Here is a 14,964-nt window from a genome sequence, read left to right on the forward strand (position 1 = left end):
CATTTTACCTTTTTAAAAATACTTACCTATAATCATAATAAATTTATATTTGAGAATGCAACCAAATTTAAATTTGATGAGTTTGAAAGAACAGTTTTTTTGAATATGCAGTAACAATTCTGAATTTTTCAGTCATACTGATTGCAATCAATTATTTCCAAATGAGAGTTTAAAAATAAAATTTTTCATATTAATAGAAATAGAATTTGTAAGGATTTTAAAAGATCCCTTGAGATAGACTCACTGAGTTTGAATTCAGGTTCTGCCATTTACTAATCTGATGATCTTCAACAAGTTATAAGCTCATTGTGCCTTATTTTCTCATATATAAATGGGGATAAAAATAGTACTTCCATTGAGGATTATTGTAGGAAGCAAATAAGTTTATATGTGTAAGAGACTTAGAACATTCTTTAGCTTTTAGTAAGAATTCTGTCTTTGTCTATTATGCAACACAAAATTTAATACTTTAAGTCAGCATTTTATTTTTTTCATGATTTGTGATTTAGTTCTTTGCTTTCTCTTCTAGTTTCTCCTCCTGTAGCTTATTGGATGGGTCAGAAAATCCGACATGGCCTCATTCATAAGGCTGGCGGTTGAAGCTATCCACAAGGTAAGCCCCAGTTATACACTAAGACACATCAGACCATCTCCAAGTAGCCTTTTATCCTTCCATATTGTAGACCATTACAACCAAGAACTCTGCCTATACTAGTTCAATCCAGTGTTTTACAATAATGATTGCCAAAGCATTGGCTTTTCAAATTTTTGCATAATTCCTATTAATATTTCACAGAAACATAACAAACTTTTTTTTAAACGTTTTTGGTAAAAATTATTTAGTCCAACATATTTTTTTGTTTGTTTTTGCACAAATAGGGGGAAATTACTGCAAGACCAAAGAGGTAAAAAGACCATGCGAAATGTCTGAGTCACTATCTGAGCTACCTGAGACTGGCTTAGAAACTGTACTTCTAACATGCAAACAATATTTCCTGCCCATTCTGTATGTCATTAATGACAGGTGAGTAATATGGGAGTTTAATGCCCTATCTTTAGAAAGAACAATGGAGGCACAAATGTTATTTTAGACTAATAATAGAAAGAATGATTGAACAATTATGGAGCATATATTGTGCACAAGCTATGTACCTAGTATCTTACTGTGTGTGAAGTTGCTCAGCCGTGTCTGACTTTTTGCGACCCCATGGACTGTAGCCCGCCAGGCTCCTCCGTCCATGGGATTTTCCAGGCAAGAGTACTGGAGTGGGTTGCCATTTCCTTCTCCAGGAGATATTCCCGACCCAGGGATTGAACCCGGGTCTCCCGCATTGTAGGCAGACGCTTTACCATCTGAGCCACCAGGGAAGCTCAGTATCTCACTAAGGAGTATCAAAATCACAAAAAAAGGGGATTCAAAGCCAAACAGACACAGGGATGACTAGGGAATTATGATCTTTAGATGAATCTTATGTATCACAGATAGGGCTGACTAGGGAACTATGATCTTTAGCTGAATCTTATGTATGGACAGGGCATTCAGCACATAGGAAGCATTTTGGCAAACGTGAGCTTTTAATACTCTGAAGAGTTTTTACAAAATATCTGGCATCTGAGATTTATTTCATAATAGTTCAGAACACATGGACCATAAATTTACAGTAAATTTTAAAAGTTATACAACCTTCAAATAAGTAAAACAAAGTATGTCATAATAAAACAATAGCTTTATATTAAAAGCTTTGGATGATATTATAAGCACTCTGGCATCAAAGTCTGAACCATGAATTGAGTTCCAATTTAGCTGATTTGTTTATATTATTTTTGTTTACAAAGAAAATTCTAACTCACAATTATCAGATTTTAAAAGAAATGAAAGTGTTTACTGTCAGTTTAGTTTATATAATTTTATACAAACTGTCAGTTATATAAACATAAAAAGTTATATAAAATTTATATAAACTGTCAGTTAAGTCTACAAATTTCAGAAATTAGACAGTCTTCTAATGGGAAAAGTAAACAAAATGAAACAGCAAAGCACTTTCACTTTTCATAAGAAAATATCATATACCACATTCAAAGGGTGAATGCTCTTTCTATTTCTTATAGAATGTCAAGATTCCTGGATTTAATTCATCCAAAGCCTCTTAGCCTATGGTCCCCAAATTCCTAACCCTCTTTACCTTTCTCTATTCTAGCAGGAAAGGGATGACAGAGGATGAGATGGCTGGATGGCATCACCGACTCGGTGGACATGAGTTTGAGTGAACTCAGGGAGTTGGTGATGGACAGGGAGGCCTGGCGTGCTGCGATTCATGGGGTCGCAGAGTCAGACACGACGGAGTGACTGAACTGAACTGAACTGAATAGCTGCTACTCAGTGTATCGCTCTTAAATTGCAGTGTTTTTTATACTCTATAGCATATGGTGTCATAGAGTTAATATTTAAATAATTCATCTATAGAGAGGAAGTCATAAGGTAAATTGAAAACTGTTCTTGCTATTATAAACACCAAGGAAAAGGGGAGAGGTAGAAAATATCCTTAGGTAAAACAGACTGACTCAAAAGAAATCTTGGAAAACTTATAAATATGGAGAATCAGTTTTTCAATCATACCTTGATTAACTGTGTGTCAACCTACAATTCAATTTATCATTCATTCATCTAGTAACACAACATACATTTGATAAAATATGTTGTATATGCAGGCACAGTGCTAAATACAGAGGTAAGATTGTTAAAATAAAGTAGTTTAGTCTACCAAAAATTCCAAGGGAAGTTTTTAAATAAAGATTTTAAATTATCAGACATTTTAGAGAAGTTATAAAAATGTGATAGAAGAAAATTCTCTTTTAAAATTCAGTATTGTTATTAAATGTAAGACACATTAGATAATACCTGCCTCATACAGAATTAAAAGTAGTCACTTCATTAATGTTAATCATTAAGTTAAAAAGTTAGAATATTTATGGAGGAAAAGATATTCTTCTAATTTTATATTGAAAATAAAAAATTGTATTGATGCCATCAAATTGGTATTTTCCCCTTAATTTATAAATATAACATTGAGGGAAAAATTAGAATTATTTATTATACGTGTGCTAGAATCCATTTTACACTTGAGATAAGATGACTATGAATTCTACACATGACCACTCTTGTCTCGGTATAATCAACTGTAAAAGTAATTTTACTTGCTTTGTGAATTTAACATTGGCGAAGTAATAGCTTCACTGTGTGAAAACAAAATTACTGATGTTCAAAGGAATAAATATCAAAATAATTATATAAAACATTTCACACCTATAGTACTCCATCTTTTACAAGGAAATGATATTATTAGAAAATGTATGTCATTACATAAAAATGGATTACAGTATATACAAATAGTTTGAATAGAATGATAAAGCAGCTATTAGACCTACATGAAAACACGTTGATTTTTAAATCTTTCTCAAGTCCCCTCACTGGAAGACAACATTTGCTTGCTAAAGCTTTTAACCTTAAAGGAACATAAGGTCGCCACAGCAAAACTGGAGTTTGCCCAAACCCAGGGTTGATATTTACGGCATCAGATATCAGAATAAGAGCTACACTGAGATCCAGTAGACTACATTGTGTCCTACATTTACCAAACTGCAAGGATTCCTTGGACTGGTAGTCACCAAAATTAAATTCCAAATTTCTGTTTCATGGCCAAATCTCTATGTGTTTACTCAACAATAAAAACACTGACCCAGTTTTATGGGAGGGATAAGATAACAGTCTTTAAGGCCTCAACAGAGCCTTAAAGTGACAGTGACAAACACCCTGCTGGGTTTGCTACTGCAACTCCTTTTGATGTTATTGAGGCAGCATCTTTACCCATGGCTACTCCAACTCAACAGGCTGAATATATGCTCTTACATGGGTTTCACTTCAGCCAAGGGCAAAACTGCCAGTATTTATACTGATATATTTTGAAGTAGCTCATGACTTTGGAATGCTGTGGAAGCAATGCATCTTCCTTATTTCCAGCAGAAATCAAGTTAAAAATGTCCCCTATGTTTAGGAATATTGGATAAAATGCTTTTATCTGCTGTTTTTTTCCCCTAAGACTCTAGGGCAGCCTAAACTCGACTCTGGCAGCTAAGGGAAACCACCTTGCTGATATTTCCATAAGGAATGCTTCCCTTAAAGGAGCCAAAACAGCAACCAATTCTCTATCATAGTTTAACCAAATATCTTCCCCCCAAAATAGGGGAAAAAACAGATTAGAGAAACCCCAAAATGGGTCTGAAGAGGAAAAACAAGATTGGAAATTCAACAACTGTTGGTTTGATATAAACAGAAAGATTTTGTTCTGAGGAAATAGCAGCACAGCCCTACCAGAGATTAAAATTTCCACTCCTTATCACTATACATGCCTTAAGCCATTGGTTTACTGATTAAATGATAGCATTCATGAATAAGAAGGGTAGGAAACATTAACAGGACCACAGAAGTGTATACCTCATTTTCCCATTTACTAAGTACAGCCCAAGGAGGCCTATTTATAGTTTCTGGACATTTTAAATTCCATAACAGATCATTTGAGGTCAGGCAGTTAGAATCTATACAACTTTGTTCATTTCATGGGGATAAATATGTTTTAGTCTTAGTCTGGATATATTCATACTAGACTGAAGCCTTTCTTACAGATAAGTAGCTGCCTTTTCTATGGCCAGAGTCCTTTTGGACCAGATTCCTTCTGCATTAAGAATTCTATCAAACTTCACAGTGATTGAAACCCATTTTACTGGCAGACACTTCAATACATCTGCATTGTTTGGCCCTTCTAATACCTTAGGCAGAAGTTCTGCCTGAGGTCCTTCTAAATTTCAGATTAACCCCTTTTGAAACTCAAATGCTCAGCCAGGATACTATCCACTTGGTTCTGGCTTCCTTTGACCCACAAATGATAGAAGCAGAGATACCCAAATATTACAAAGGCTTAATTGCTTCTACTAAAAATAACCATGTTTAGGGACATGGAACAACAGACTGGTTCCAAATAGGAAAAGGAGTATGTCAAGGCTATATATTGTCACCCTCCTTATTTAACTTCTATGCAGAGGTCATCATGAGAAACGCTGGGCTGGGAGAAGCACAAGCTGGAATCAAGACTGCTGGGAGAAATATCAATAACCTCAGATATGCAGATGACATGACCCTTATGGTAGAAAGTGAAGAGGAAGTAAAGAGCCTCTTGAAAAAGGTGAAAGAGGAGAGTGGAAAAATTGGCTTAAAGCTCAACATTCAGAAAACGAAGATCATGGCATCTGGTCCCAAGTGTCAGACTTTATTTTTGGGGGCTCCAAAATCACTGCAGATGGTGATTGCGGCCATGAAATTAAGAGACACTTATTCCTTGGAAGGAAAGTTATGACCAACCTAGATAGCATATTCAAAAGCAGAGACATTACTTTGCCAACAAAGGTCCATCTAGTCAAGGCTATGGTTTTTCCTGTGATCATGTATAGATGTGAGAGTGGGACTGTGAAGAAAGCTGAGCACCAAAGAATTGATGCTTTTGAACTGTGGTGTTGCAGAAGACTCTTGAGAGTCCCTTGGACTGCAAGGAGATCCAACCAGTCCATCCTAAAGGTGATCAGTCCTGGGTGTTCATTGGAAGGACTGATGCTGAAACTGAAACTCCAATACTTTGGCCACCTCATGCGAAGAGTTGACTCACTGGAAAAGACTCTGATGCTGGGAGGGATTGGGGGCAAGAGGAGGAGTGTATGACAGAGGATGAGATGGCTGGATGGCATCACTGACTCAATGGACATGAGTTTGAGTAAACTCTGGGAGTTGGTGATAGACAGGGAGGCCTGGAGTGCTGCGATTCATGGGGTCACAAAGAGTCAGACACGACTGAAGGACTGAACTGAACTGAACTGAGGGATTGCCCAATCTTTTCACAGGGCATCCTTGTGACACGAAGATCTTATATACTGCATCATGCAATCTGAAGATTCTCTCGACTGAAAAAGTTACTTCCAACTTATTCAACTTTCCTGGAAAACTTTCTCTTAGGTACTACTAGCAAATTCTTGTGCCACCAAACTCCAAGAGAAAGATTCTTTTTAAAAAATTATGTTTTAATTGGAGACTAATTACTTGGATTCACATGACATAAAGAACCCAACCTTGACTGGACTTGCATATTAGCTGGTGACCTAAAGCTAAAGATATCCCAGAATTAAAGCAGATGATATTTAATGAGACAGCCTTTGCAAGATAGCTGGACCAGACTTGTTGGAAGTTTATTTGCTAAATCTTTGATGATGATATAATGCTTTAGATGATCTTTCATGTTGGTGATCTTGATAATACATGGACTTAGGTAGAAAGTGTCTGAGTGTTCTCCATTCTACCCTTTTTGTTACTCAAATGTGACCTTAATAGGTTTCCAGTCTGTGCACTTACCCTCTGATATGGGTCACTTCAACCAGGAAAAGTCTTTCCTGGCACTGAGGACCAGAAAGCCACTGAAATATGAAAACCTAACCACTGAATAGTGATTCTTTCAGAGAAAGAATCTGATCTAGTGGGGAAACTGTATAAAATAACAAACAAAACTCTTAATTTAAATTTGATCAGGAGGACAGAGAGAGAGAGTTTTTAGGCCTTTTGACAACAGAGACCAACAGGAAGAATAAAGATCTCCTCTCTTTGCCTGGCAAGAGTCACCGAATAGAAGATGATTACTGTCACACGTTATCAGCCAATGAAAAGCCACTATTTCTTCAAACTTTTAATTCCTCTAGTGTATTAAAAACAAAACACTGCGCTCTCAACTTCTTTCTCCTTCTATAAAAGAGTTCCCCTCTCCATAACAAGTGGGGACTTGCACGTGGCTTGTTATGGTTGAAGACTTTGAATTGCAATCATCTGGTGTTTGTGATCTCTTCAAGAAAATTAGAGATACCAAAGCATAGTTAATGCAAAGATGGGTACAATAAAGGACAGAAATGGTATGGACCTAACAGAAGCAGAAGATATTAAGAAGAGGTGGCAAGAATACACAGAAGAACTATACAAAAAAGATCTTCACGACCCAGATAACCATGATGGTGTGATCACTCACCTAGAGCCAGACATCCTGGAATGCAAAATCCAGTGGGCTTAGGAAGCATCACTATGAACAAAGCTAGTGGAGGTGATGGAATCCAGCTGAGCTATTTCATATCCTTAAAGATGATGCTGTTAATGTGCTGTATTGAATATGTTAGCAAATTTGGAAAACTGAGCAGTGACCACAAGACTGGAAAAGGTCAGTTTTCATTCCAATCCCAAAGAAGGGCAATGCCAAAGAATGTGCAATCTACCACACAATTGCTAGCAAAAAAATGCACACATTTTACATGCTAGCAAAATAATGCTCAAAATTCTCCAAGCTAGGCTTAAGCAGTATGTGAACCACGAACTTCCAGATGTTCAAGCTGAATTTAGAAAAGGCAGAAAAACCAGAGATCAAATTGTCAACATCTGCTGGATCATAGAAAAAGCAAGAGAATTTCAGAAAAACATCTACTTCTGCTTTATTGCCTATACCAAAGCTTTTGACTGTGTGGATCGCAACCAACCTTGGAAAATTCTTCAAGAGATGGAAATAATAAACCACCTTACCTGCCTCCTGAGAAATCTGTACGCAGGTCAAGAAGAAGTAGTTAGAACTAGATACGGAACAACAGACCGGTTCCAAATTGCGAAAGGGACTTGTCAAGTCTGTATATTGTCACCCTGCTTATTTAACTTATATGCAGATGACACCACCCCTACGGCAGAAAATAAAGAGGCACTAAAGAGCCTTTTGATAAAAGTGAAAGAGGAGAGTGAAAAAGCCAGCTTAAAACTAAGAATTCATAAAAAGAAGATCATGGCATCCAGTTCTATCACTTCATGGCAAATAAATGGGGAAATAATGTAAACAGTAATCAACTTTATTTTCTTGGGCTCCAAGATCACTGCAGATGGTGAGTGTGGCATGAAATTAAAAGATGTTTGCTTCTTGGAAGAAAAACTATGACAAACCTAGACAGTTTTAAAGACAGAGACATTACTTTTTGCCAACAAAGGTCTGTCTAGTCAAAGCTATGGTTTTTCTAGTAGTCACGCATAGATGTGAGAGTTGGACCATAAAGAAAGCTGAAAGAAAGAAAAAAAGAAAGCTGAGCACTGAAGAATTGATGATTTTGAACTTTAGAACTATGGTGTTGGAGAAGACTCTTGAGAGTCCCTTGGACTGCCAGGAGATCAAACCAGTCAATCCTAAATGAAATCAGTCCTGAACGTTCATTGGAAAGACTGGTGCTGAAGCTGAAACTCCAAATCTTTGGCCACGCTATGCGAAAAACCGACTCCTTAAAAAGACCCTGATGCTGGGAAAGATTGAAGGTAAGAGGAGAAGGGGACAACAGAAGATGAGATGGTTGAATGGCACCACCAACTTAGTGGACATGAGTTTGAGCAAGCTCTGGGAGATGGTGATGGACAGGGAAGCCTGGCATGTGGCAGTCCATGGGGTCACAAAGAGTCTGACAGGACCGATCGATTGAACTGATCTGATGATCCTGATGATAACCATTTTTGTTGGAGAAATAACTAGCCTTCTATTTGCTTAAGGTTAAGAGCCTAAATTTCTATCACCAGTCATATCCACAACTGATCTCCAGTAGCATATTGGGCACCTACTGGGGACCATATTCTGTCATCTCCACCATGACTGAATGTGGTCCCCAGTGTGAAAAGTTGACTCATTGGAAAAGACTCTAATGCTGGGAGGGATTAGGGGCAGGAGGAAAAGGGGACCACAGAGGATGAGATGGCTGGATGGCATCACTGACTCGATGGACACAAGTCTGAGTGAACTCTGGGAGTTGGTGATGGACAGGGAGGCCTGGCGTGCTGCCATTCACGGGGTCGCAAAGAGTCAGACACTACTGAGTGACTGAACTGAAGAGCCTAAAAATACATCTTTTAAGAGTTTCCAAACATATTTACAAAATAGTAAAATAATGAAGGATCATGAATAATATTTGCTTTTGGAAGTTGTTGTAACTGAAAGCTACCTATTAATTTTGTATAACTATAATTATGCCTAAATAAGAGAATTTTCTCAAATTCATTGTGTGAATACTGACTTTTTTTAGACACAACAAATTAGTGTTTTTAAACTCAGTTTGTCTTGGTGACGTTTGTGAATATAATTTGTTCTAAGGAATCTGATAGTTCCAAAAGATACTAGAAGAACAATGTCAGTTTAATCATTACTCCTTAGCTACCACCATAGGATTTGTTATTTTATGCAATGACAAGTGGTCATTTAGCAACAGAAGCAGGCATTAAAAGGCTATTCATTATTATATTGGCAGAAAAATAAATATGAGTGTGTCATCAAATAGCTTGGCTATTCACATTTATCTTCATGCTCTAAGTAAAACATGGTACCATCAGCTCATATGTTATTAAGTTGCCATATAAACATGGCAAATTTGAGGAAAGAGTTAGAGAAAATTAAGCTGGTAAGATCCCATTTCTAGCCCCCTATAAGAAAGCCCATGATATTGACCAAGAGCATCTTAAAGTTCCCCTGAACCTGACTAAAGTTTAGGCTTCTTCTTGATTTTTAGCCCATCTCCTTCCTTTTTCTAGAACATTTGCTTCAAAAACTCAAACTCCGATCCTTTGAGGTATAAATCTTTTAAAAATCCTTTTGTAAGTTTTTATAACCCAGGGATTATCTTTCTGAAGGACCCAGGAACCACTGTAAAGTTATCCATAAAAAAAACAAACAAACAAAAAAAAACAAAACTCTTCTCTCACTCTCCAGGAGGACAGGAGTCCCTGTGGAGGAGGCTTTGCTTGAAGCTGTAAGCTACCTCCCATCATGAGGGACACCAAAGTTAATTTGTCCTTTGGGTAAATTCAATAAGCAACCACAGCTGGCATAAAATCCTCCTCACCCAGCTCTTCAAAAACTTACATCTTTTGAGAATCACTAAGTAAATGGCTAAAACAATAAATATATCAGATTCCAAAGAAAGGAAAAGATTCGCTAAACAGCCAAAGTAAGTTTTATTCATAAGTCATGAATGGCCTTAAAGATGGTTTTTGATCTATCAGAAAGCCCTAAAGTATAATAAAAATACAATAGTAGGCCTAAGGGTGCTCCAACTTATAGTCCATTGACAATTTGGAATTGCATTTCTGATAGCAACAACTAAGGCATTTCTCCCACACTGAATAAACAAACGGCTTTGCAAGTGATTTTTTTTCTCTTACCTTCTCATCTACTACAGTTCAAATATTTATATGTAGCCTTTCCTCAGCACAAGTAAGGAAATATTGCAAGTATAAACTGTTGTGATTCACATACAAATAAACATTAGCTTTAAATCTTTTATATAAAGAAGTCAAACTTTTTAGAAAGATATTGGGACTTAAGAATCTATTTAACACAATACGATTAGTAATATATGTGGAAACAGTGTGAATAATGTAATAAAAGTCAAACACCATTGACTAATGGCAGGTTTAGGATTCCAACCTGGAATCCAGTTTACAGTACAGTTCTATTTTCATTTGTATAAGCTTAATGTAGTGCTTTATAAATTTTATAACACTTTTTGAAATAAATATATTTTACCTAGTATTATTTACTTTGTATATGTAGAGTTAAATAGAAATAAGTGAAACACAGTAGCCAACACTGCTAACGTCAGAAATTTCTTCATAAAACAAGAATAAAACAAAGTGAATATTATCTTCATGAGAGAAATAGTTTGGCACACAGATGAACAATCCTGTTGTTGGCTTATTTTATTTAATTTCAAATAATGTACCTAATTTTTAGGGTCAGGAAGGAATATTTTATGAATTGAAGCTGACTCAAAAGGATATAATCAAAATTAGGTTAGACATGTATGGGTAAAAATGCAAGTATGTATATATCGGTGTATATATTCATGTATGTATATTTCAGATTTTATATTATATAAATATACATTTAATATGTTTATCATATGTATATGTAGTACTTTATAATGTAGGTCATATAGTATATATATATAATTGTATATGCAATATTTCATTAAATTAGGTTGTTCAGTGGCTCTATCTATCTCTTCATACCTATTATTTCTCCCTACGTACATACCTATTTCCCTATCCACTATTTAACTGTGCATCTCCATCTATAATTTGTCCATCTATACATATTTTTATCTCCTGTCTCAATCAACTATTTTTGCATGAAAAATACAAGCAATAAATATTATAATGTCCAAAGTCATCACTGAAATATTCATAGTATAATCATCAAAAATTCCTGAGAATGGAGCTCAGATTTAAGATTGGAAAAATTTTCAAGGAAGGTCATAAGCAAGTTTAGGAAAGAATAGGAAAATAATTATTTATGACATAAAGACATCAGAGAAAAAGACAGAGAGGCAAAACTACAGCAGTTCAGTTCAGTCGCTCAGTCGTGTCTGACTCTTTGTGACCCAATGGACTGCCTCACACCAGGCATCCTTGTCCATCACCAACTCCTGGAACTTGCTCAAACTCATGTCCATAGAATCGGTGATGCCATCCAAATATCTCATCCTCTGTTGTCTCCTTTACCTCCTGCCTTCAATCTTTCCCAGCATCTGGGTCTTTTCCAATGAGTCAGTTCTTCGTATCAGGTGGCCAAAGTATTGGAGTTTCAGCTTCAATATCAGTCCTTCCAATGAATATTCAGGACTGATTTCCTTTAGGATGGACTGATTGGATCCCCTTGCAGTCCAAGAGACTCTCAAGAGTCTTATCCAACACCACAGTTCAAAAATATCAATTCTTTGGCACTCAGCTTTCATTATAGTCCAACTCTCACATCCATACATGACCACTGGAAAAACCATAGCTTTGGCTAGATGGACCTTTGTTTGCAAAGAAATATCTCTTCTTTTTAATATGCTGTCTAGGTTGGTCACAGCTTTTCTTCCAAGGAACAAGTGTCTTTTATTTCATGGCTACAAGTACCACCTGCAGTGATTTTGGAGCCCAAGAAAATAAAGTATCTCATTGTTTCCATTGTTTCCCCATCTATTTGCCATGAAGTGATGGGACCAGATGCCATGATCTTAGTTTTCTGAGTGTTGAGTTTTAAGCTTACTTTTTCACTCTCCTCTTTCACTTTCATCAAGAGGCTCTTTAGTTCTTCCTCACTTTCTGCCATAAGGGTGGTGTCATCTGCATATCTGAAGTTATTGATATTTCTCCTAGCAATCTTGATTCCATCTTGTGTTTCATCCAGCCCAGCATTTCTCATGATGTATTAAATAGCAACCCACTCCAGTACTCTTGCCTGGAGAATCCCAGGGATGGGGGAGCCTGGTTGGCTTCCATTTATGGGATCACACAGAGTTGGACACAACTGAAGCGACTTAGCAGCAGCAGCAGCAGCATTCTGCATATAAGTTAAATAAGCAGGGTGATAATATATAGCCTTGATGTGCTCCTCTCCCTATTTGGAACCAGTCTGTTGTTCCATGTCCAATTCTAACTGTTGCTTCCTGACCTGCATACAGATTTCCCTAGAGGCAGGTCAGGTTGTCTGGTATTCCCATCTCTTTAAGAATTTTCCACAGTTTGTTGTGATCCACACAGTTAAAGGCTTTGATGCAGTCAATAAGGCAGAAATAGATGTTTTCCTGGTATTCTCTTGCCTTTTCAATGATCCAACAGATGTTGGCAATTTGATATCTGATTCCTCTGGCTTTTCTAAATCCAGCTTGAACATCTCAAACTTCATGGTTCACATACTGCTGAAGCCTATCTTGGAGAATTTTGAGCTATTATGTGAGAATTCTACAGGCCAGAATACTGGAATAGGTACCTTTTCCCTTCTCCAGGGATCTTCCCAACCCAGGGATCGACCCAGGTCTCCCACATTGCAGGCAGATTCTCTATCAGCTGAGCCACAAGGGAATCCCAAGATTTCTGGAGTGGGTAGCCTATCCATTCTCCAGTGGATCTTCCTGACCCATGAATCAAACCAGGGTCTCCTGCATTGTAGGTAGATTCTTTACCAACTGAGCTATGAGGGAAGCCTAAAACTAAGGCAAAATACTTATTATATGGTTTGTTTCAAAGTAATAATTTTTGCTAAGATTATAGTAGTTTGATAAAAGCTCAAACAGCAGGTAGGAACTCAATTTAAGAGAATGAAAAATAAAATTAATCTCTCAATGAAAACAATCTTATTTTTATTGGCTAAAACATTATGGAACAAATTAGAATACCACTCAAATAGTTAGTGGCAGAAGAATAAAAATGCATAAGTATAGTGAAATCTCTCATTTATCAGAGTGACTGAGAACAGGTGGCATTTTTTATTTTTCAAAATAAGTTTTAAATTAATATCTTTGTTGAATTTGTCTTATTCCACTACAATGCCAATTCAGTATTACCCTGGTTTTTCATATCTACAAGTTGATCAGGTTAGCTGGGCAGAAATCTATATATAATATACAACTATTTGTATTTTACACTTAATTTTAATACATAATTGTTCATGATTGTGCTGTGTGATGAAAACAGTGAAATATTTTCCTTTTGAAAAAATGTGTAACTTGGTGTCCAGATACTGCCAGTGTAATTTTGTTGAAAATGCTATATGTTTTACAGTAGAGATAAAAATCTTTTTAAAATCCTGTTACATTTGTGAAGGGGTGAACACCTATTACTGAATGCATTCTGACTCATCTTCTGAAAGTGTCATAGCTATGGAAGTATTTAGATATTGACATATTTTGAACCGCTAAACTGAGTGTCTTACTCTTGAGACAAAATCAGTGACTGTCGCAAGTTCAGAGTCTTATCAGAGACAATGCTTAGTCCAGGGGTTAGCAAAAATTTTCTGTAAGGAGCCAGGTGGTAAATCCTGTCTGCTTTAGTATCTGTCTGCTACCATTACCCTTTGTGGTAATCCTGTCTGCTTATATGGTGTCTATTGCAACTACACAACTCTGCTGTTGTAGTGAGAAAACCATGATACACAGTCAGGGGAAGAGTGTAATGATGGCAGAGTACAAATAGGGAAGAGATGTAGAGAACAGAGAACTCAAGAGGACAGTACCAGTGTGGGCTGCCCCTCACCACGTCAAGCTTACCCTTCCAGTGTCCTTACCTGTGAATTTTTGTGGTTTGGTAAAGAAAGTCTTACATTTATGGAGCTCCTTACACTTAGCTGTTTTAACCTAGACTATACTCAACCCTTCTTCACTATTATAGTAGGTGTACTGTTTATAAAAGTGAGCACCTTCTGGTTGTAGTCAAAAAAAAATCTCTGACTCACTCTTTCTGTTGCCTTACTTACTGTAATCCCAATTTGTGTTACAACTAATGTCAGCTTAAGTGGCTAAATCCATCTTCTGTCTGCCAGCCTCAGCTTTTTTATTTAATAAAAGTAAAATCTTTATGACAGAATATATTAAAATTCAAACCTCCTCTCGTGAACATTGCTTTTGCTGCCTATTTTTCATACATATAAAAGGTTTGTGCTTAGTAGCTCAGTGCTCCTCTCTCCCTGGGATTCTCTGGGCAAGAATACTGGAGTGGGTTACCCTGCCCTCCTCCAGGGGATCTTCCCAGGATTGAACCCAGTTCTCCTGCATTCCAGGCAGATTCTTTACCATCTGAGCCCCCACGGGAGCCCAAGAACACTGGAGTGGGTGGTCTATCCCTTCTCCAGGCAACTTCCAGACCCAGGAATTGAACCAGGGTCTTCTGCATTGCAGGCAGATTTTTTACCAGCTGATCTACCTGGGAAGCCCAGTCTCGATCCAAATGTGAAAGCAAGCAGATCCTTTTTTTCTACCACTGTTCTAAGAAAAGTGAGTCAGAATCAGCCACCTCCAAAGAGAACCAGAGACTGTTGCCACTTTAAAAAGACT

The sequence above is a fragment of the Bos mutus genome, chromosome 17 (assembly GCF_027580195.1).
Source record: "Bos mutus isolate GX-2022 chromosome 17, NWIPB_WYAK_1.1, whole genome shotgun sequence".
NCBI lineage: Eukaryota > Metazoa > Chordata > Mammalia > Artiodactyla > Bovidae > Bos > Bos mutus.